Source organism: Mus musculus, chromosome 5, assembly GCF_000001635.26.
Source record: "Mus musculus strain C57BL/6J chromosome 5, GRCm38.p6 C57BL/6J".
Taxonomy (NCBI): domain Eukaryota; kingdom Metazoa; phylum Chordata; class Mammalia; order Rodentia; family Muridae; genus Mus; species Mus musculus.
Window position 1 is genome coordinate 132,728,283 of NC_000071.6, and position 23,928 is coordinate 132,752,210.

The 23,928-nt window shown below is 43.3% G+C and overlaps 1 long non-coding RNA gene across 1 annotated transcript in view; it reads right to left on the reverse strand.

The window, feature by feature from the left end:
- Nucleotides 1-22,342: 22,342 nt before the first annotated feature.
- The window catches only part of Gm36528, a 5,845-nt gene continuing 4,259 nt past the window's right edge, over nt 22,343-23,928 (reverse strand). The window contains exon 3 of the long non-coding RNA XR_377123.4: nt 22,343-22,626. This is a non-coding gene — a long non-coding RNA (predicted gene, 36528). The remainder of the gene's footprint in view (nt 22,627-23,928) is intronic.

Genomic DNA, 23,928 nt, shown 5'->3' on the forward strand with positions numbered 1-23,928 from the left:
AATTGAGGCGTTATTGGCAACTGATGGCTCCTATGGGGAGAGAGTGACAGCTTTCTTTAGGGATGCACCAGTGGGTGGTCCTCCACTTATGCACGCACACGCAGCACCAGCTGGACTCAGATTTTTTTTCTTTTAAAGAAAATCAAATTGAGAGTAAAGAGTGGTGAGGATCACATTATTGCCCATGTATGAAATTTTCAAACAAGCAAACAAATGTAAAAGAACCCAGAGAACTATGTGTCATGATTTCACAGTAGCACAGTTCGCCTCATTGAGCCTGTCACCTCACAAATACGAGGGGCAAATTGTTGACATCACAGTGCTCTGCCAGACAGGTCACAATTTCACTTAGATTTCTGAGGTTAATCTCTGCAAGTGACACCAGATTCGCTGGTCAGCAAAGGTGCCATTAGCGGGGCTCTCTAGTATTCCCTGGGCCTTTTCTGCTGGAGTTGTAACTGATAAGTGTCTGCTTTTGTTTCGTGAAAGGTAAGATAAAACAAGCACTCAGCTCAGTACTGCATGTAAAACAGGGAACGTTGCTGCCCTGGTAATCGAATGGATGGGAGGTGGAAAGCCTTGCTATTATTAAAACAAAAGAAGAGGGTAACAGCTCTCCACTGCTTCTTTATTCAGGACGCACGGGTGATAGTATTCACAGCTCTGAAGACTGGCTGAACGGGTTTCTTTGTTCTGGGGCCACTCTTTGCAGTGAATAAGGACAGGAGCCACTCAGGCAAACCTCAGGGGAAAAGAATAGTCTGCAGAGCTTCCTACTTCCGGGTTCAGTGTGTCTTTGTATTTTTCTGCTTGTGTTTCTGAAGCCGCAGATAAGAGCCAGTGAATCGCTCTTGCTCTTCAGATGGTCATGGTATCAGCAATAGAGCTGCTTTCACATTCATGGCCACTTAGAGACTCATTGAATCACTTGAAGCTTGAGAGGTGGGTTTGTCTCCGAGGACTCCTGAGAGTTAAAACAATCAACACCCCCCACCCTTCCAAAAAAAAAAAAAAATCCCAAACCAAAAACCCAAACCTTAGCAGGTGGTGGTGCCTACCTAACATCTTGAGGCTGGGGCAGGAGGGCCTTCATTTGGAGGCTAGCCTGGGGTACATAATGAGAAACAGCCTCAAAAATAAAACTGTCGAGCGGTCGCCATCTTGGTCCGGGACCCGCCGAACTTAGGAAATTAGTCTGAACAGGTGAGAGGGTGCGCCAGAGAACCTGACAGCCTCTGGAACAGGCAGAAGCACAGAGGGGCTGAGGCAGCACCCTGTGTGGGCCGGGGACAGCCGGCCACCTTCCGGACCGGAGGACAGGTGCCCGCCTGGCTGGGGAGGCGGCCTAAGCCACAGCAGCAGCGGTCGCCATCTTGGTCCCGGGACTCCAAGGAACTTAGGAATTTAGTCTGCTTAGGTGAGAGTCTGTACCACCTGGGAACTGCCAAAGCAACACAGTGTCTGAGAAAGGTCCTGTTTTGGGCCTTCTTCTTCGGCCAGGAAGAGGTCCAAACACAAGATATCTGCGCACCTTCCCTGTAAGAGAGCTTGCCAGCAGAGAGTGCTCTGAGCACTGAAACTCAGAGGAGAGAATCTGTCTCCCAGGTCTGCTGATAGACGGTAACAGAATCACCAGAAGAACAATCTCTAAACAGAGTCAACTATAAGTACTAACTCCAGAGATTACCAGATGGCGAAAGGTAAACGGAGGAATCTTACTAACAGGAACCAAGACCACTCACCATCACCAGCACCCAGCACACCCACTTCGCCCAGTCCAGGGAACCCCAACACACCTGAGAACCTAGACCTAGATTTAAAAGCATATCTCATGATGATGGTAGAGGACATCAAGAAGGACTTTAATAAATCACTTAAAGAAATACAGGAGAACACTGCTAAAGAGTTACAAGTCCTTAAAGAAAAACAGGAAAACACAATCAAACAGGTAGAAGTCCTTACAGAAAAAGAGGAAAAAACATACAAACAGGTGATGGAAATGAACAAAACCATACTAGACCTAAAAAGGGAAGTAGACACAATAAAGAAAACTCAAAGCGAGGCAACACTAGAGATAGAAACCCTAGGAAAGAAATCTGGAACCATAGATTTGAGCATCAGCAACAGAATACAAGAGATGGAAGAGAGAATCTCAGGTGCAGAAGATTCCATAGAGAACATCGGCACAACAATCAAAGAAAATGGAAAATGCAAAAAGATCCTAACTCAAAATATCCAGGAAATCCAGGACACAATAAGAAGACCAAACGTACGGATAATAGGAGTGGATGAGAATGAAGATTTTCAACTCAAAGGTCCAGCAAACATCTTCAACAAAATTATTGAAGAAAACTTCCCAAATCTAAAGAATGAGATGCATATGAACATACAAGAAGCCTACAGAACTCCAAATAGACTGGACCAGAAAAGAAATTCCTCCCGACACATAATAATCAGAACATCAAATGCACTAAATAAAGATAGAATACTAAAAGCAGTAAGGGAAAAAGGTCAAGTAACATATAAAGGCAAGCCTATCAGAATTACACCAGATTTTTCACCAGAGACTATGAAAGCCAGAAGAGCCTGGACAGATGTTATACAGACACTAAGAGAACACAAACTGCAGCCCAGGCTACTATACCCAGCCAAACTCTCAATTATCATAGAGGGAGAAACCAAAGTATTCCACGACAAAACCAAATTCACGCATTATCTCTCCACGAATCCAGCCCTTCAAAGGATAATAACAGAAAAAAACCAATACAAGAACGGGAACAACGCCCTAGAAAAAACAAGAAGGTAATTCCTCAACAAACCTAAAAGAAGACAGCCACAAGAACAGAATGCCACCTTTAACAACTAAAATAACAGGAAGCAACAATTACTTTTCCTTAATATCTCTTAACATCAATGGTCTCAACTCGCCAATAAAAAGACATAGACTAACAAACTGGCTACACAAACAAGACCCAACATTTTGCTGCTTACAGGAAACTCATCTCAGAGAAAAAGATAGACACTACCTCAGAATGAAAGGCTGGAAAACAATTTTCCAAGCAAATGGTATGAAGAAACAAGCAGGAGTAGCCATCCTAATATCTGATAAGATTGACTTCCAACCCAAAGTCATCAAAAAAGACAAGGAGGGACACTTCATTCTCATCAAAGGTAAAATCCTCCAAGAGGAACTCTCAATTCTGAATATCTATGCTCCAAATACAAGAGCAGCCACATTCACTAAAGAAACTTTAGTAAAGCTCAAAGCACACATTGCGCCTCACACAATAATAGTGGGAGACTTCAACACACCACTTTCACCAACGGACAGATCATGGAAACAGAAACTAAACAGGGACACACTGAAACTAACAGAAGTGATGAAACAAATGGATCTGACAGATATCTACAGAACATTTTATCCTAAAACAAAAGGATATACCTTCTTCTCAGCACCTCATGGTACCTTCTACAAAATTGACCACATAATAGGTCACAAATCAGGCCTCAACAGATTCAAAAATATTGAAATTGTCCCATGTATCCTATCAGATCACCATGCACTAAGGCTGATCTTCAATAACAAAATAAATAACAGAAAGCCAACATTCACATGGAAACTGAACAACACTCTTCTCAATGATACCTTGGTCAAGGAAGGAATAAAGAAAGAAATTAAAGACTTTTTAGAGTTTAATGAAAATGAAGCCACAACGTACCCAAACCTTTGGGACACAATGAAAGCATTTCTAAGAGGGAAACTCATAGCTATGAGTGCCTTCAAGAAAAAACGGGAGAGAGCACATACTAGCAGCTTGACAACACATCTAAAAGCTCTAGAAAAAAAGGAAGCAAATTCACCCAAGAGGAGTAGACGGCAGGAAATAATCAAACTCAGGGGTGAAATCAACCAAGTGGAAACAAGAAGAACTATTCAAAGAATTAACCAAACGAGGAGTTGGTTCTTTGAGAAAATCAACAAGATAGATAAACCCTTAGCTAGACTCACTAAAGGGCACAGGGACAAAATCCAAATTAACAAAATCAGAAATGAAAAGGGAGACATAACAACAGATCCTGAAGAAATCCAAAACACCATCAGATCCTTCTACAAAAGGCTATACTCAACAAAACTGGAAAACCTGGACGAAATGGACAAATTTCTGGACAGATACCAGGTACCAAAGTTGAATCAGGATCAAGTTGACCTTCTAAACAGTCCCATATCCCCTAAAGAAATAGAAGCAGTTATTAATAGTCTCCCAGCCAAAAAAGCCCAGGACCAGACAGGTTTAGTGCAGAGTTCTATCAGACCTTCAAAGAAGATCTAACTCCAGTTCTGCACAAACTTTTTCACAAGATAGAAGTAGAAGGTATTCTACCCAACTCATTTTATGAAGCCACTATTACTCTGATACCTAAACCACAGAAAGATCCAACAAAGATAGAGAACTTCAGACCAATTTCTCTTATGAACATCGATGCAAAAATCCTTAATAAAATTCTCGCTAACCGAATCCAAGAACACATTAAAGCAATCATCCATCCTGACCAAGTAGGTTTTATTCCAGGGATGCAGGGATGGTTTAATATACGGAAATCCATCAATGTAATCCATTATATAAACAAACTCAAAGACAAAAACCACATGATCATCTCGTTAGATGCAGAAAAAGCATTTGACAAGATCCAACACCCATTCATGATAAAAGTTCTGGAAAGATCAGGAATTCAAGGCCAATACCTAAACATGATAAAAGCAATCTACAGCAAACCAGTAGCCAACATCAAAGTAAATGGAGAGAAGCTGGAAGCAATCCCACTAAAATCAGGGACTAGACAAGGCTGCCCACTTTCTCCCTACCTTTTCAACATAGTACTTGAAGTATTAGCCAGAGCAATTCGACAACAAAAGGAGATCAAGGGGATACAAATTGGAAAAGAGGAAGTCAAAATATCACTTTTTGCAGATGATATGATAGTATATATAAGTGACCCTAAAAATTCCAACAGAGAACTCCTAAACCTGATAAACAGCTTCGGTGAAGTAGCTGGATATAAAATTAACTCAAACAAGTCAATGGCCTTTCTCTACACAAAGAATAAACAGGCTGAGAAAGAAATTAGGGAAACAACACCCTTCTCAATAGCCACAAATAATATAAAATATCTCGGCGTGACTCTAACGAAGGAAGTGAAAGATCTGTATGATAAAAACTTCAAGTCCCTGAAGAAAGAAATTAAAGAAGATCTCAGAAGATGGAAAGATCTCCCATGCTCATGGATTGGCAGGACCAACATTGTAAAAATGGCTATCTTGCCAAAAGCAATCTACAGATTCAATGCAATCCCCATTAAAATTCCAACTCAATTCTTCAACGAATTAGAAGGAGCAATTTGCAAATTCATCTGGAATAACAAAAAACCGAGGATAGCAAAAACTCTTCTCAAGGATAAAAGAACCTCTGGTGGAATCACCATGCCTGACCTAAAGCTTTACTACAGAGCAATTGTGATAAAAACTGCATGGTACTGGTATAGAGACAGACAAGTGGACCAATGGAATAGAATTGAAGACCCAGAAATGAACCCACACACCTATGGTCACTTGATCTTCGACAAGGGAGCCAAAACCATCCAGTGGAAGAAAGACAGCATTTTCAACAATTGGTGCTGGCACAACTGGTTGTTATCATGTAGAAGAATGCGAATCGATCCATACTTATCTCCTTGTACTAAGGTCAAATCTAAGTGGATCAAGGAACTTCACATAAAACCAGAGACACTGAAACTTATAGAGGAGAAAGTGGGGAAAAGCCTTGAAGATATGGGCACAGGGGAAAAATTCCTGAACAGAACAGCAATGGCTTGTGCTGTAAGATCGAGAATTGATAAATGGGACCTAATGAAACTCCAAAGTTTCTGCAAGGCAAAAGACACTGTCTATAAGACAAAAAGACCACCAACAGACTGGGAAAGGATCTTTACCTATCCTAAATCAGATAGGGGACTAATATCCAACATATATAAAGAACTCAAGAAGGTGGACCTCAGAAAATCAAATAACCCCCTTAAAAAATGGGGCTCAGAACTGAACAAAGAATTCTCACCTGAGGAATACCGAATGGCAGAGAAGCACCTGAAAAAATGTTCAACATCCTTAATCATCAGGGAAATGCAAATCAAAACAACCCTGAGATTCCACCTCACACCAGTGAGAATGGCTAAGATCAAAAATTCAGGTGACAGCAGATGCTGGCGAGGATGTGGAGAAAGAGGAACACTCCTCCATTGTTGGTGGGATTGCAGGCTTGTACAACCACTCTGGAAATCAGTCTGGCGGTTCCTCAGAAAATTGGACATAGTACTACCGGAGGATCCAGCAATACCTCTCCTGGGCATATATCCAGAAGAAGCCCCAACTGGTAAGAAGGACACATGCTCCACTATGTTCATAGCAGCCTTATTTATAATAGCCAGAAACTGGAAAGAACCCAGATGCCCCTCAACAGAGGAATGGATACAGAAAATGTGGTACATCTACACAATGGAGTACTACTCAGCTATTAAAAAGAATGAATTTATGAAATTCCTAGCCAAATGGATGGACCTGGAGAGCATCATCCTGAGTGAGGTAACACAATCACAAAGGAACTCACACAATATGTACTCACTGATAAGTGGATACTAGCCCAAAACCTAGGATACCCACGATATAAGATAAAATTTCCTAAACACATGAAACTCAAGAAAAATGAAGACTTAAGTGTGGACACTATGCCCCTCCTTAGAAGTGGGAACAAAACACCCATGGAAGGAGTTACAGAAACAAAGTATGGAGCTGAGATGAAAGGATGGACCATGTAGAGACTGCCATATCCAGGGATCCACCCCATAATCAGCTTCCAAATGCTGACACCATTGCATACACTAGCAAGATTTTACTGAAAGGACCCAGATGTAGCTGTCTCTTGTGAGACTATGCCGGGGCCTAGCAAACACAGAAGTGGATGCTCACAGTCAGCTAATGGATGGATCACAGGGCTCCCAATGGAGGAGCTAGAGAAATTACCCAAGGAGCTAAAGGGATCTTCAACCCTATAGGTGGAACAACATTATGAACTAACCAGTACCCCTGAGCTCTTGACTCTAGCTGCATATGTATCAAAAGATGGCCTAGTCGGCCATCACTGGAAAGAGAGGCCCATTGGACACGCAGACTTTGTGTGCCCCGGTACAGGGGAACGCCAGGGCCAAAGGGGGGGAGTGGGTGGGTAGGGGAGTGGGGGTGGGTGGGTAAGGGGGACTTTTGGTATAGCATTGGAAATGTAAATGAGCTAAATACCTAATAAAAAATGGAAAAAAAAAATTGGAGCTGAGATGAAAGGATGGACCATCTACAGACTGCCACACCCGGGGATCCATCCCATAATCAGCCTCCAAACGCAGACACCATTGCATACACCAGCAAGATTTTTGCTGAAAAGACCCTGATATAGCTGTTTCTTGTGAGGCTATGCAGGGGCCTGGCAAACACAGAAGTGGGCTGTTGGATGGAACACAGGACCCCCAATGGAGGATCTAGAGAAAGTACCCAAGGAGCTAAAGGGGTCTGCAACCCTATTGGTGGAACAACAATATGAACTAACCAGTACCCCCACAGCTCGTGTCTCGAGCTGAGCTGCATATGCAGCAGAAGATGGCCTAGTTGGTCATCATTGGGAAGAGAGGCCCCTTGGTCTTGCAAACTTTATATGCCTCAGTACAGGGGAACACCAGGGCCAAGTCAGTGGGAGTGGGTGGGTAGAGGAGTGGGGGGGGGGATGGGGGACTTTTGGGGATAGCATTGGAAATGTAAAATAAGAAAATACTTAATTTTAAAAAAAGATGTAAGAATTGACATTTAGTGAATACTCATGATATTATCCTAATAAAATGTTTACATAAAAAAAAAATAAAACTGTCTTTTTAAAATCGTTACTACATGTTGAATATTGGTTCTTTTAGTCTATGGTGTCATTCAATTATGGCACTACCATACTGAGTACTAAGATGATAATTGCTATTTTGTGGATGATGAAACAGTCCTTTGTGGTATTCTGGGATGCCATAGATTATACTTTAGGTCAAATTAGAAATGCCCATTGTAATGGGTGGTCTTGGGGAATTTTAGAGACGAAACACGATTTGGAAACATGGGAAAAAGCAACTAGAGTTTGTATTTCTTACCCAGGAAGACGGCACCAACTCAGCTTAGAAGCTTGTGTGGTGGGTAGTTTTTACATCTAAACCCAGAACTAGGAGGTTGAGTGTTCAAGGCTAACCTGGGCTGCATGCCTTGTGTGGAAAAGAAGAACAAGGGCTGGGGAGATGGCTTAGTCAGCAAGGTACTTGTCGTGCAAACATGATGACCTGAGTTCAGATCCCCAGAGTCCATGCAGAGCTGGAGCTAGGAGACAGGGTCCTGTAGTTCCAGGAGTATGGAGACGAAGGAGTCATGAAGCTTACTGGTCAGCCAGCTTAGGTGGATGGGTGAGGTTCAGGATCAGAAAGAGATTCTGTCTCCTGTGGGTCCATTTTCTGCTTCTTCCCTGGGGTGTCCCAGGCACTGCTGTACACCAGGCTAAGTCCAGAACAGGTGGGTCAGCAGGATCCCAGGCTGGCAGTGAATGCCAGAGAGAAAGAGAGAAAGAGAGAGAGAGAGAGACAGAGAGAGATACAGAGAAAGAGAGAGAGACAGAGAGAGATACAGAGAAAGAGAGAGACAGAGAGAGAGACAGAGAGAGAGACAGAGAGAGAGAGAGAGACAGAGAGAGATACAGAGAAAGAGAGAGAGACAGAGAGAGATACAGAGAAAGAGAGAGACAGAGAGAGAGACAGAGAGAGAGACAGAGAGAGACAGAGAGAGAGAGAGAGACAGAGAGAGATACAGAGAAAGAGAGAGAGACAGAGAGAGATACAGAGAAAGAGAGACAGAGAGAGAGACAGAGAGAGAGAGACAGAGAGAGACAGAGAGAGAGAGACAGAAAGAGATACAGAGAAAGAGAGAGAGAGACAGAGAGAGATACAGAGAAAGAGAGAGACAGACAGAGAGAGAGAGAGAGAGAGAGAGAGAGAGAGAGAGAGAGAAGGCCTTCTCTGAGGATATAGTTACAGCTCTCTCATACACTATTCAATGAAACAGCTCTCTTAGACCACGGTTCAGTGAAACAGCCTATGCACATACACTTTATTCAGGGTGAATCAAGGGCCATATTTGTATGAGCCTTGGAGAGTGGGAAAGTGTTCTTCTTAGGATAAAGTTTCATTGGCTTAAGGTTCTGGGGATACCTCATTTGCATGGAGGGGCATTCCAGAAAGTTGAACCTGTAATTTCTGTCAAGGATTTCGTGACATTCCTCAGGTTGAAGACTGAGGGTCGAGCTCCCTAGATCAGGTGAGAAAGAGGAAGCCCTGCTAAGAAAAGTGACTCCTCTATTTTGCACGGAAGCTCAGGAAAGCCAGCCAGACATGGTAGACTACAACCTTATTAGCGAGGTGCAACACTTACACCCATTTCCATAGTTACATGTAAAGCCATAGGCTAGGATCTGTATATAAGGAAAACCATATGACACTTTTTTCCTGAGTTAGGATCACCTCACTTAATACTTGTCTTAGGGTTTTACTGCTGTGAACAGACACCATGACCAAGGCAACTCTTATAAAGGAAACATTTAATTGGGTCTGGCTTACAGATTCAGAGGTTCAGTCCATTACCATTAAAGCATGGCAGTTTCCAGGCAGATGTGAGGCCAGAGGAGCTGAGAGTTCTACCTATTGTTCCGAAGGCAGCTAGGAGAAGACTGGCTCCCAGGCAACTAGGACAGAGTCTTAAAGCCCACGCCCATAAAGCCACACCTACTCTAATAAGGCCACACCTCTGAATACACACTCCCTGCGCCAAGTATATTCAAAGCACCACAATACAGGTCCTGGTATTGTCTTGCAAATTTCCTGATTTGCTTTTTCTTCATAGCACTATAACATTCCGGTGTTCATACATATCACGTTTTCATTATCCATCTGTTGACAGGCATTGAGGCTGGTGAGATGAAGAGAGGGTGACAAGGAAGAATAGCAAGTGGGCAAAAAAGACAAATGGGGCATGAAAGAGGAGCAGAGTCTTTAGGGAGGACAGGGATAGGCAGGGCAGGAAGGAGAACCACAGAAGCACATTTCATTCAAAAAGGTCGTAATGCTTCCAACAGAGTATGCAATGATTAAAAAGTAAACACAAAGAAATTACAAAATGAAGGGAGTGAGTATTCAAGGGGAGATATGGACATGGCCCTCCACATACCCACATGCACATGTGCACACATCCCCACTATCAACTCAAGTAAATCCCCCACACAGTGTATATATACATCAGAAGCATTGACAAATGCCCTCCTGGAAGTCTGAAGGGCTGGCAAGTATACAGGCATCCAGGAAAGTAGCCACAGATGCTGCCAGCCAGCCTCGCTTCACGATGAACCAGTTTTTCAGGCTTAGTTTCATCCAGAACTCTGAACTTCAACACAGCGTTTGGAAGGGGATGGGTGGGGGGAAGGACAACAGAATGATGGAATAATTCTCGATTAAACAGCTCTCTTTTGAAAGGACTGATTGCAAAGTAAAGCTGGTCCAGGGAGAAGCGTCCAGACAGGTGCTCGGAGCTTTGCTTTTGTGTTTTGAGATTTCTTTTTCTTTTTCATCTAGGATTTTCATGGACATTTACAAAGTGGTTTGTAACATAAATGTACCGAACGGTGTTGCGAGCCAGGTAAGCGAGTAGCCCCATATCAGGAAGCAAATAAACAGAGAGTAAGTCAGTCAGATTTAATCAGCCCATTGGGGCATGGCTTCACAGCACTGGGTGTTAGCTGCAGGTTGGCTATGTGACATTGCTGACACACAGAGGAAATGTGATCTTGCCCGGCGTCATAACCATACATAAGGATTGTGTATCTTTTACTTTGTGTGTGTGTGACAAAATGCTAAGAAGCACAGCTTCAAGGAGGAAGAGCAATTTTTTTTCTTTATTCACAGTTTCAGACATCTGAGTTTATGGTTGACTGGATCCATTTCTTTGGAGCGGAGGTGAGGAAGAACACCATGGCCATGAGGCTATGTATAGTAGAGGAAGCTGGTCACCTCACAGCAGCCGGGCAGCAGAGGTCTGCTGAGGCACAGGTTACACACCACATGCCCCACCTTCTCCAACTAGCTTTCTTCACTTCCCAGTCGTCCATTTGATTGTGGATCAAACCATTGATTAGGTCAGAGCCTTTGTCATAGTTTCACTCTGTGGCTGTGATAAAATGTCCTGACCAAAAAACAACTGAGGCGAGAGGGAGGTCTTTGCTTGACTCATGATTCCAGGTCCTGGTTCATCGTTATTTGGAAAGATAAGGCAGGAGCTTAAGACATCACATCCACAGTCAAGAGCAGAGACAATAAATGTGTGGACCCTTGCGGCTTGATGATTACACAGTTCAGGGATCAGCCCATGAAATGGTGCTGTCCACATTTGGGAAGAGTCCTTCCACCTCGATGAACAGCCAAGACAATCCCCTAGAGGCCTGCTCACAGGTCAACCTGGTCTAGATAATTCTTCAAGTGAGATACCCATTTCCAGTGATTCTTGGTTGTGGTAAGTCCCCACTTAAAACCAACCACCACAAGCATTTCTGAATGTCACACTAGACAGGAAGCCTTCTACTCACGGGTCTTGAGGGTCATTCCCCCATTAAAACCAAGTGGTTTTCAAGGAAGGAGGAGTCTAGTTGGACACTCGTAGACAGGCGCCTAGCATAACCATCACCGAGAGGCTTCAGCCAGGACCTGGTGGAAGCTGATGCAGAGACCCACAGCCGAGCATGTGATGGAGCTTGGGGAATCCTGTGGAAGAGGGGGAAGGAGGATTGTAGGAGCCAGAGGGGGGACACCACAAGAAAACCCACAGAATCAACTACTCTGGGCTCACAGGGGCTCACAGAGACCGAACCAACAACCAGGGAACCTGCATGGGTCTGACTTAGGCCCTCTGAATATATGTTATGGTTGTGTAACTTGATCTCTTGTGGGACTCCTAAGAGTGGGAGCAGGGGAGGCGGGGTGTCTCTGACATTTTTGCTTGCCTTTGGGACCCTTTTCCTTGTACTTGGCTGCTTTATCCAGCCTTAATATGAAGGGAGGTACCTAGTCTTCCAACTTGATATGCCATGTTTGGTTGATATTCCTGGGAGGCCTGCCATTTCTGAAGGGAAATGGAGAAGGAGTTGGTGTGGGGGTAGGGTAGAGGGTGTGTGCATGTGGTGGGGGATAGGAGGGCAGGAGAGAGGGAAAAGTGCAGTCGGGATGTCATATATGAAAGAAGAATTCAAAACAGAACAACAACAACAACAACAACAACAAAACCAAAAAAAGCATAGCCTGAAAGTTGCTCTGAAACCTGTTTGGGGCTCAGCCTACATCAGCACCTTAGTTGTCTAGGAGGAAGTAGAAACTGAACCCTTAGATCTGAACTGCATTAGCTTTACAGAAAGGTTGGGGCTGTGGCATCCATAATCAGTACTAGTTAGAGGTTTGGGATCTGGCCTATTTTCCTTCATAAAGGCTTCAGAAATCATCTCTGTAATAATTAACATCAGGTGGAGGTCAGTTGTGCACAGAAGATGTAGAGGTTTTCTTATGGTTCTGAGGGATTTTGCATTGCTAAGACAAAAAGCTCTGTGGTGAGATGAGTTACTTTCTATTTTGACTCATGGAAACCTGAAAGCAGGGGTAGATGCTTTTGGGTTTTGAAAAAGCTAACTTCAGGGATGGGAAAAGGGCTCAGTTGGTATTGTTTCAAGAATGAAGACCTGAATTTGATCCTCAGAATACATGTTTTTAAAAAAGCTGGGTTCTGTGAGGTGGTACTAGTTGTAATCCCAGCACAGGGAACACAGAGATGCTTAGACCTCTGGGACTCACTGGCCAGCCAGCCTAGTGTAAGTGATGAGCCTGGGCCCAGGGAGACAATATCTCTCAAAAAGAAATGTGCCTGTGAAAAGATGCCTGAAGAGTGAGTGTCAAGCTAACAATAACAGGCACACAGATACATGCACAAACAGACATGCACAGATGCACACACAGACATGCACAGACATCCACACCCACATACAGATACATATACACCCAAACACACTTACACAGACACACAAACAGATACACACAGAGACACACAGAGACACAGACAGACAGACAGACACACAGTGAGAGCGAGAGCAAGAGCAAGCGAGCGTGAGAGAGAGAGAGAGAGAGAGAGAGAGAGAGAGAGAGAACTAACTTCAAGAGGGACATTTCTTGTTTAAAGTCCCTTTAAGCATCTGGATGATGGACAGATTGGATTCAAATTTTATGCATTGTCCTGTTTTATTTTGCATATTCACAGGACATGTGCCTTAGAAAAACAGATAATGGGCAAGGCAGTGGGAGTTGGTCTGTAGATGTGAGCACTTCATGCAAGCAGTGTGTGATTTTCTTAGATTTAGTTAGTGAACAACAGCATGGGATTATCCCGAATAGGGAGTTTAAGAAGGGAAGTCAACAGCCATAACAAACAGCCTAGATCCTTTTGGTAGGCCTACTCATTTGAGATGGAGGAAAAAAAAAAAAAACCCAGACAGGCAGTGAGAAGGAATTTTAGGAGCTTTTATGTGCACAGAAAATGCATTGGTTCTGGGATTCGTCAATTCCAGGAAAAATGGAATCAGTTTAAAAATAGTTTCCAATCTTCTAAGCCAGGGAAGGCCTGTGGGAAGAAGAATGGAAGGTGAGGAAAATGTGGAGAGACTACAAATGGGGCAGTAGGAAGAACTCTGCTTATCTAAGGGCGGGCCAACTCAGATGGGGAGAACAAAGCAGGGCTGGGGAAATTGGCTCACAAACATGAAGACTTGAGTTGGGATTCCCATCAACCTCATATACAGCTGGGCGTGGTGGAACATGCCTGTAACCCTAGTTCAGGGAAGACTGAGGCAGGACATGTGCAAACTGAAGGAACAGTTTTGATGGAGGTAGATGTTCCAGGAGGAAGCTGAGGCATTGGAAAAGGGAGGGATGGATGCAAAGGTGCCACACTGAGGGAGAAACATGCAAGCTCCTGGGGTCAAATACAAGGCATCCGCAAATGTTGTGTGTGTGTGTGTGTGTGTGTGTGTGTGTGTGTGTGTGTGTGCGCGTGTGTGTGTGTGTGTGTGCGCATGTGTGTGTGTGTGTGTGTGTGTGTGAATAATCATAGCTGAAGAGACCATATATCCTAGGCATATGCTTCATGCTACCCAACATTCTTAGCCTTTTACTAGAAGATTCTAGGTAGGCATTTTACCATGGAGACTTATCCCTAGCTCCTCACTGGGTGACTCTAGCAGTTACTCTACTGCTGACCAAGCCACAGATGCTCACTGGAGGATTCCAGGCAAATGCTCTACCATTGAACCACACAGCCTGCTTCTCCCTGGGGGATTCTAGGCAGGGGCTCTACCACTGAGCCCCCCAGCCCCTCCCTGGGGGATTCTAGGCAGGGGCTCTACCACTGAGCCATACTCCAGCCCTTCACTGGGAGATCTTTGGCAAGCAACCTATTCTTTAGTCTAGCCCCCTTTCCCTCACTGCTGGATTCTAGATAGACATTCTACCACTGAGCCACGCTTCCAGACCCTCACTGGCATGCCCTATACTGCTGAGCTACATTACCATCCCTAAAGTAGGATTTTAAATGGAATGCTTCTTAATTGTCCTGAGATAGGAGTCTTTGCATGATGCCAGAATCTTGAAAATATCTTGAGATTTTTTTTTTCATGTGTTCAAATGCATACCTATTTTGGCAAATATCCCATGTGTTCTGGAGAGCTGTAATAAATATAACCCTGGAGGTACATTGTTAATATCTTGACTTCCTTTTACTTCTTGGCTTTCTCTTTTACTTACAATGTGATCCTCGGGATAGACTTTATGCACAGAATTTTTAGGTTCACTCTTACTTTGTATGTATTCCAAGTCTAGTCAATTCCCTTAGGGTTGAATATTAATCTCCAAACTTCTATAGTCTTTGAATCAGCATTTTTCCCAAGGCAACTCAGCTTCAGTGTTTCCTTAGAAGCCTAATGTGAAAAACTATTTTTTTTTTTAAATTTTTGCTCTTGAGGATTTCTTTCTTTCTCATTTTTTTGAAGCTCAAGCTCAATATGTACTTATAGCATTTTTAGTATTATTCTTACATAATCTGATTGTTTGGTACTGCATGCTGCTTCTCTGATTTATAACGCCCTCCCCCCAAATTCTTCAGATATTATTTACTGAGAAAACAGGTGGAACTCAGACACTCTGGTTTAAATTCTGTTGCTGTAATAAACAAACAAACAAGCAAACAAACAAACACAAAAAGCAACTTAGGAGTAAAAGAGTTAGTTTACAATTCTACGTTACAGTTCATCATTTTGAGGACATGGCAGAGGCAAGAACTCCAGCTAGTTATCTCATATCCACAGTTAAGTGCCGAGATATGAGCTAATGAATGAATGCACACTTAGTGCTCAACTTGCTTTCTCTACTATTCATACAGTTTTAGGGCCACTTACCTAGGGAATGGAGCTGTCCAAAGTGGGCTGGGTCTGCCCACATCAATGAACAATCAAGTCAATCTACCACAGACTTACCCACAGGCCAACCTGACCTAAACAGTCCTTTATCCAGGCTCCCTTCTCAAGTGACCTTGTGTGTCAATGGAGTGCTTTGGATAAGTATTTCCCTAGAGGTTCAGACATTTGAATACTTGGTCCCTACTTCAGTGCTGCTGTTTGGGAAGGTTTTAGGAGATATGGTCTTGCTGGAGGAAGTGCATCACTACAGCTGGGTTCTGAGAGTTAAAACCTTGCACAGTTTCCATGTTGTGCCTGCTCTGCTTCACACTCATGGTTGAGATGTGAGCTCTTACCTATCATGCTTAGGGCTTCCTGCTTGCTGCTACATCCCCTCAGTCTTTTACCTCAGGAACTGTAAGCCCAAGTCACCCTTTATAAGTTGACTTGGTCACGGTGTTTTATCAACAGCAACAGAAAAGTACTATTACAGTCTAACTGACAGTTAGAGAAAACCAGCAATCACATCATTTTGTCTCCCCTTTCAATGTAGTTCTTCTTCTTCTTCTTCTTCTTCTTCTTCTTCTTCTTCTTCTTCTTCTTCTTCTTCTTCTTCTTCTCCTCCTCCTCCTCCTCCTCCTCCGCCGCCGCCGCCGCCGCCGCCTCCTCCTCCTCCTCCTCCTCCTCCTCCTCCTCCTCCTCCTTCTTCTTCTTCTTCTTCTTCTTCTTCTTCTTCTTTTTGGTTTTTTTGAGGCAGCATTTCTCTGTGTAGCCCTGGCTGTCCATGAACTCTCTGTAGACCAGACTGACTTCGAACTCAGAAATCCGCCTGCCTCTGCCTCCCAAGTTCTGGGGATTAAAGGCCTGTGTCACCACCACCCGGCTTCAGTGTAGTTCTTAGGTGAACAATAGTTATGGATATCCAGTGATCACCCTTGTGGCATTGGCTCATCATCTCAGCTATTCTGGAGGCTGAGGCAGGAGGATCACAAGTTTAAGGCTTGCCTGGGCAACTTAATGAGATGCTGTTTCAAAAAACTAAAACCAAAACACTTCTTCAATAATCCTCTTTTTCCCCAAATGACTAGTGATCTCAAATCACTAGGTAAGAAAGGACCAGGCTAAGCTATTCCTCTCTGGGATAAGCAAGAGCATTAATGATGTCTTCTCTCTAATCCCTATTTCTGGTATTGTGATTTTTTTTCTTGTCCATCCCATTGATCTGGCACAGTTGTTATCAAGTTTCATATCAACATTTCCATTATATCTACCAGGGATTATTTTGTAAGGAGTAATTTCAATGACAAGGAGATTATTAATGCTGCTTGGAAGGAAGGGAAGGAAAGACACTGTTGAAGATAAAGGAAAGTAGGAAGAGACAAAGCAGGTTGTGGTTCAGGCAGACATCGTACAGTGTGGATGAGATGCTATTGCAACAAATAGATGTTCTGGGCCCTAAGATCTTCAGGAAGTATGCCCTTAATAATTTATTAATAGCACATTGCTCTAGTTTCCTTCTTGTTGCTGTGAAATAGCACTCTGACCAAAAGCAATGTGGGGAAGGAAGGGGCTTATTTCAACTTATAGGCTATGAGTCTGTTACAGAAGGAAGTCAGGGTAGAAACGCAGGCAGAAACCTGAGCAGAAACTTGAAGCAGAAACCATGAAGGGATTCCACTATCTGTCTCACTTGTGGGCTCCATTTACTTAGCTTTCTTGCAAAGCTAAGGACCCCCACCCAAAGATAGTTTTGCTCACAGTAGGGTGGGCCATTCATATCAATTAATAATCAAGACACAGACATGCTGGCAGGACAATTGGATCTGGGTAATTCCTCTTTCAGATGCCTCCAAGCTGTGTCAAGTTGAAAGTCAAAGCTAAATAGGACACACAGTAAACAGATAAAATAAGAAAGGATTGATTTCCTACCATATTTAGGCTCTGATTTGGGGCTCTGGGAATCAAGGCTTGTGAGCAAAAGAAATAGCCCTTCTATCAAGTGCTCAATGAGAGACCCAATCATTTGACATTGAAATATTATGTTGTGTCCTACAAATGTGTTAGACCATGTTCATGGCTATTCCAGGATGCATGTGGCCTGTGGGCTCCAGGTTGCATGTGCCAGGTACAAAATTTAGTTTCCCAGAGAAGATACAAACAGTAAGAACAGCATACAATAGTGTATAGTAGCACCAGGATTCATTTAGGACAAGTTCACTGTGAGCCAACAGAGTCAACTAAGAGGAAAGAAATATAGATATAGAAATAGTAATAAAGATATAGGTATATATGGTAGATATATAATATATAGATATAGATAGGTACATAGATAGATAGATAGATAGATAGATAGATAGATAGATAGATAGATAGATAGATAGGTAGGTAGATGGACAGATAAATAGGTAGATAGTTTTGGAAGAACTGATTCAACATTGAAGGGGCCAAGAGAAAGCCAGGGACTTGTTCTCTACATAGAACAAATGCCTGTGTGTTTTCTTAATAGGTCCTAAGTGTGGAACAGTTTGCCCATACAGATTAGACTCTCAGTCTATTCTCTGTCTCTCTGCATCTCTCTCCGTATGCATGCACATACATGGAGGCAAATGGAGGGCAGAGTCACCTGTAGCATCTTTCTTCAACACGTCCCCACCTTGATTTTTGAGGCAGTCTATCTCACTTTTCCCCAGGGCTTACTGACCATAGCAAGTGATCTTGACTCCCCAGCTCTTCTATCTATAATAGCAAGCATACCCTCCCTTTCTTAGATCTTTTTGGGAATGGAACCCCAAGCTTGCATAGCTAGCAGTTACTGACTAAACTAGCTTCCAAACCCTGATTCCCAATCAATTCTATTTATCTTCCTCAACACATCTTGGACGAACATGCCTGGAACACCAGCTCTTGACTGATCAGTTCAGAATTAGAATATCAACTAGGTATAAGTTCTTTCTGGACAATAGTTATTTAAGAAATCATTGTAAGCTCTATTCTATTTTACTTTATTTCTTTTATGATTTTCAACTTTCAAATTCTGCAAAAATACCTTCAATGAATAATCCATTGCTATTTGCAAATGCTAAGCCCTCTCTAGAGAAAGGTGCTGTATTAATATAAAGAAAAAGGCCCTTTGGTGGGCAGCTTAGTACCTCTGAGCCTAGGAGGACCAATTAGCCGACAAAATAAATTTCTAGAACAAAAGCTGATTTGATGAACTGTTACACAGAGGAGTCAAGTCAAAGAAATAATAATCACATGCGATTTAGCCTGGAACAAAAGAGGGAAACCGCCATGAACCACCAGAGAGGGAAGATTCTTGATTTTCATCTTGGTTTTGATGATAGTTTAACCAACGTCTACAAAGGGGAATATGGTATTTTAAGCTACTTCTGTGTGAGGACAAGAGGCTTGCCATCCCTATGCGTAATTTCGTGGATGTTGTAACACAGCAGCCCCAGGTTCTAGCAGGTAAAACCTCGAGGTGGATAAAACGTCTTTTGAAATAAGTGGAAATGATCAGATGATCGCCTGGGAGAGTACAAAAAGTCAGGCATATATTGAAAAAGAAGAATGGCTTTTCTCATAGGGGAACCCAGAGCTCAAGCTATAATATGTGCTGTGGTGAGTGACTAAATCTCATTTCTCACTCAGAAACCATCTTCTCTGAATCAACTCCACATCATAGCTCTTGCTTGGAGTATGTACAAAGGACTAGTCATGTTTCTGGGACTAAAGCTGACTAGACATATATTTCATTCCTGTGTTTAAAATATTTTATTTTTATTTCTGTGACTGTGTGTGGTTTTATGTATCTGTGTACAGGAGCCCTTGGCAACCAGAAATGGGTATCAAATACCCTAGAACTAGGAACTGGGTAGCTGGAAGATCTGAAATATTGTCTCCCCAGGGACCTATGTCTTCTAGCTTGATTCCCCCCCCCCCCCCCACACACACACTTCTTACGGGCTCCAAAGCCTTTCAAAATAGAGCCACGTATCAGGGAATGAACACTCAAAGCATGGCATAGGGAAGAGTTCAGATGACAGCAGATATGACTACTCATCTGATAATGTTCCCACCTTTAAGGATGACTGAAGATCTGTAATTTACAGCAAAGCCATGTGAATGGAAAGCAATTAGAAGAGGGTATGACAGTGCAGATGTGCCTGCAGGTACATGTGTGTGCACTTGTATAGAGAGGCCACAGCTCCACGGTAGGTGTCTTCTTCTACCACCAGTGCTCATATTATTTCTTGGGATTGGGTATTTCATTGAGAATAGAGATCACCGAATGGCTGACAAGAAATTTAGGGGGATCTGTTCGTTTTCATCACTCCGGTTTTCGGGTTACACATATATGCCACAACATGCATGTTTAATGTGGTGGCTCTTAGGAGTTGTGCCAAAGCATTTATCTGAAGAATCCTTGCCAGTTCCTGATTCTTCTTCCAGCTTCAAATGAACAGCCTTCTCAATGCCTGTCATGTACATTGTAGTAGAGTGGCTATAAACATGAACCCAGAGCCAGAGATATTTGACCATGGTTATTTGAAACTAACATTAATTAGATGTTTGTCTCCAGGCAAGTCATCTAACATCTCTGCATCTTGTTATGCTCTACTTATTTCAAATACAAACTTTCATGGTATGAAGGTGTGGATGAGTCTCTCTGGGTGATAAGAATTCAGTGAATGCACATGAAGTGCAAAATACAGTTCTTGGGGATGGGTATGTGGCTCAGTGGTAGAGCCCCTGCCTAGAATTCCCCCAGTGAGGGGCTGGGGGCGTGGCTCAGTGGTAGAGCCTCTGCCTAGAATCCCCCAGTGAGGGGCTGGGGGCGTGGCTCAGTGGGAGAGCCCCTGCCTAGAATCCCCCAGGGAGGGGCTGGGGTGTGGACTACATGCAGTAAAAGTAAAAAATGTATATGTAGTTCTTGGTAAGCAATAATTTTTTAAAAAAAATCAGAGGTCATGTGCTAAATGGTCTTTTATAAGCTCTTTTTCCTTAATAGTATAATGAGTATATTACATATTAACTCTTTTTAAAGAACCATAATTTAGAATCTGTATAATTTTTCTAAAATCAAATTCCTGCCTCTGATATACTTACTTGGAGTGCTACTGACTAGATTCTGACTTGAAAGCGCCAATAGGTGAGTGTACTTTAACATCATTTATATGTCTACTATGGAGCATTTTATATTCAAAAGTTCTGTTTCATTATCTGAGACATGTAAAGTTCATGAGTGTGATTTGTGAAAAAAGGGCTGGGATCACGGTTCAGAGGTAGAATGCCTGAGTAGACTCCCTCATATTGGAAACATGGATAGCAAACAATCTAGGTAAGTTTCCATGGGTAAACACTGATACCCTCAAAGAACATTCAATATGTTGATTGCTCTAACCTACAGTAAAAAAAACCAAAAAACAAAAACCAAAAACCAAAAACCAAAAAACCAAAAAACCAAAAAACCAAAAAACCAAAAAACCAAAAAACCAAAAAACCAAAAAACCCAAAAAACAAAAAAACAGGCAAGGCCCACATCAATTGCTTCCATGTTCAAAAAATGCTTTCCCACTCATTATTGTCAAGATATGCTATTTGTTTTCCTTTTTATTGAGGTTAGGTATCCCTGTGTTGCCCAGGCTAGACTTAATTTCACTCTTCTCCTATCTCAATTTCTTCAGTGCTGCGATATGTGTGACCCAAAATATGCTTAGCTTTCATATTTTAACTCATAGAGTTCAATTGAAAAGGATGAATAGAGAGTTCCCTTCCTAGAGGGAGAGGGAGAAAGAGACAGAGAGAGACAGAGAGAGACAGACAGACAGAGAGAGACAGACAGACAGACAGAGACAGAGTTAGCGAGACAGAAAGAGAAAAGGCAGGTTGATTCTACACTCTCAGGATGCTCATCTACCTGTGGATAGAAGTCCCTGTTGAATCTTCTGATGATATCACATGACACTCAAAGTGCCTTGCATCTCTAGGCTGGGACTTCATAGGCTTACCGCCTTTCTCTGCCACAAGCAACCATCAGGTGGAAACGGGAATGGTATGGTTTAGACTTCATATTCTGGCACTTGCATTAACTTCCCTTCTTAGAGTTCTCATGACAGCTGAGTTCCCATTTAGTGGCTGATGTAAGCTGTATGCTGTGAATTGATCTTTCCTTTCCTTTCCTTTCCTTTCCTTTCCTTTCCTTTCCTTTCCTTTCCTTTCCTTTCCTTTCCTTTCCTTTCCTTTCCTTTCCTTTCCTTTCCTTTCCTTTCCTTTCCTTTTTTCCTCGAGATAGGATCTCATTTAGTGCAGACTGGCATCCAAATTTCTATGTAGTCTAGTATAACCTTGAACTTTTGATTCTTCTTCCTGCCTCTGCTTCCTGAGAGCTGGAATGGCATGTGTGCTTGCCATCGTGCCTGGCCTTTGTGTAGTGGGTGGAAAGGTCCCCAGCATTTACCTCAACCTCTCAACCCTCCCCCGTCTCTCTGCGACCACCAGGCTTTTTAGAATTCTCATCCCTCTTATATTTGTGTTTTCCAAATTAGCAGTTTGCTCTTGTGTGTTGACCTTTTTAATATTCTGTATTTTGATTGGTTGGTCTTGCCACTCTCTCTTGTTTTCAACCCAGCTTAACCCCCCAGGGAAGAGGTGAAACAGCTATCCAATAAAAATACAAAATACTGAAAAGGTCAGAATACACCATTTCAATAAATTTCCATAACTCAAACAGGGAAGCAGGCATTAAGATTCTGATACAGATGAGGATGGAGACTGGCAGGAGAGTTGAAAATGGCACCTCATGAATGCATTTGGACGTCAGGGTTCACGCGGAACAGAGTCAACATTCCAAATCGCAGCTGGAACGTTGTCTTGTGAACTTCCTGCATCCTCAGTTGAAATAGAGAAATGCCACGCTAAACAGGCTGCTTTCTTTGTTTTACCTCTGTCCCCAGACGTGGAGGACAAGTTGTTGCTGAGGGAAGAAAGAACAGTGTCTGCCAGATTAAGTGCCACAGTCTGAGGTAGAGAACCTTGAACCAGGAATTAGGAGACTTAGCTCTACATATCTCTGCTGTGAACTCATTGTAGAAGCTGCAAATTAATCAACACTCCCTGCCCTCATACTTTTTCAGCATTGGGGATGGAATCAAGGGCCTTGTACATACTAAGCAGGTGCTCTGTCTCTGACCTACACACCAGCCCCTCCCTGGGGGATTCTAGGCAGGGGCTCTCCCACTGAGCCACGCCCCCAGCCCCTCCCTGGGGGATTCTAGGCAGAGGCTCTCCCACTGAGCCACGCCCCCAGCCCCTCCCTGGGGGATTCTAGGCAGGGGCTCTCCCACTGAGCCACGCCCCCAGCCCCTCCCTGGGGGATTCTAGGCAGGGGCTCTCCCACTGAGCCACGACCCCAGCCCCTTCCTGGGAGATTCTAGGCAGGGGCTCTACCACTGAGCCACACCCTTAGCCCCTCCCTGGGAGATTCTAGGCAAGGGCTCTACCACTGAGCCATGCCCCCAGCCCCTTACTGGGGTTAGGCTAGTCAGGGGCTTTACCACTGAACCACACTCTCAGCTCTTCCTTCTGAGCTCAGGTGAATTCTTTACTTCTGAGTTACATCCTCAGACCAAAGTTACTTAATAGTATTAACATTGTCATATCAAAGTCACTTTTTGTTTCGCTTTACCACTGAACCACACTCTCAGCTCTTCCTTCTGAGCTCAGGTGAATTCTTTACTTCTGAGTTACATCCTCAGACCAAAGTTACTTAATAGTATTAACATTGTCATATCAAAGTCACTTTTTGTTTCGCATAGGACATTGGAGTTTTGCAATATTACCAACATGGCCATGTTTTGACACTTATACGGCATGAAGTATTCTCTTCCTACCTATTGTGTTCTGTGAGTAAGCAAATTTCTAAGACTCTCCAGATCCTGGTTTCCATGATTGTCTCTAGATCTGGAAGAAATCTGGAGGTGGAGTACATGATTCAGTGACCTGCCAGGCTGTTGCCACTCCTTCTCCTTCCATCCCATGTGGAAAGTTGAAATGAATAAAAGCTCCAGCCTGGAAGGCCATTTCATATCGGGCAGATCAATAGGAACTCCATTTTTTTTTTCCCTCAGAGACATGGCAAGTAGGCATCTGGTAGCTACTGACAGCTGCGCTGCTGAGAGCTGTGTCCAGCTCAGCCCTCCTGCCTGTCACCCATGATGGCAGACACCCACCCTACCCCCTCAGCCCTGCAGCAGCAGGGCAGGGTACATCATCAGAG